The 754-nt window shown below is 40.7% G+C and overlaps 1 protein-coding gene across 1 annotated transcript in view; it reads right to left on the reverse strand.

The window, feature by feature from the left end:
• Positions 1–367: 367 nt before the first annotated feature.
• Positions 368–754, reverse strand: part of Twf1 (twinfilin actin binding protein 1) — a gene marked incomplete in the record, with an annotated part of 20,772 nt that continues 20,385 nt past the window's right edge. Inside the window, 1 exon segment of the mRNA XM_013505631.1 lies at positions 368–754.

A 754-nucleotide genomic window follows, 5' to 3' on the forward strand; every position in this document is an offset into this window, starting at 1 on the left:
GGGAGACAAGGGCAGGCGGGTAAAGGGGGAGTAAAAATGATCAAAATGTGATACGTATCTATCAGTTCCCCAAGATAAAGGTAATGATTATGTACAACAAATACATACCAATAAAAAAAGAATACTAAGGTGCTTCCATAGGGAACTACACATGGCATTTTCACTATTACTGCAACAGCGGGAAAGGTGCAGTCGGGCCTACGTGTCTAACTACTTAAAATCCCTTTTGGACTCAGGCAGGCCGATTAATAAATGACTGCAAATGACCGCACGAACGCGATTTCTAACCTACCACCAAGTATCAGGTTACGCAAACTTATCCAATCACTAAAACAAGTTCTAGTAGAAAACATAAGATGCACACAACTTGAAGAGAAAAAATTTTTATTGCGATATAAAATGCACTTATAAAATGTCCACAGAGGGCGTGTAATTTTTGACTGCTATATAAATTTATTGGGAAAACGTTATTCACCATCTAGTGCCACCTAAAACATAATATAAACAATGAGTTAGAGTCTAAAACAAACGCATCACTGATTCTCAGCAATCATCGGTCTAATGATTAGTTTAAGATGCTGTGATCACATCTGTGTTCTGGAATGTCCATTTACTATCCCGTAGTGTAGTGGAATTTTGCGTGTAGCTGCACACGAATCTCACTGGAGAGACCCTCACTAGTGAGCTATCTTGTACTCTCCCGACAGGTGACGGGCCTGACTGCAAAGCACAGCCTCAGCTCTGGCCTACAGCG

The sequence above is a fragment of the Chinchilla lanigera genome, unplaced genomic scaffold (assembly GCF_000276665.1).
Source record: "Chinchilla lanigera isolate Chin_1 unplaced genomic scaffold, ChiLan1.0 scaffold00099, whole genome shotgun sequence".
Lineage (NCBI taxonomy): Eukaryota > Metazoa > Chordata > Mammalia > Rodentia > Chinchillidae > Chinchilla > Chinchilla lanigera.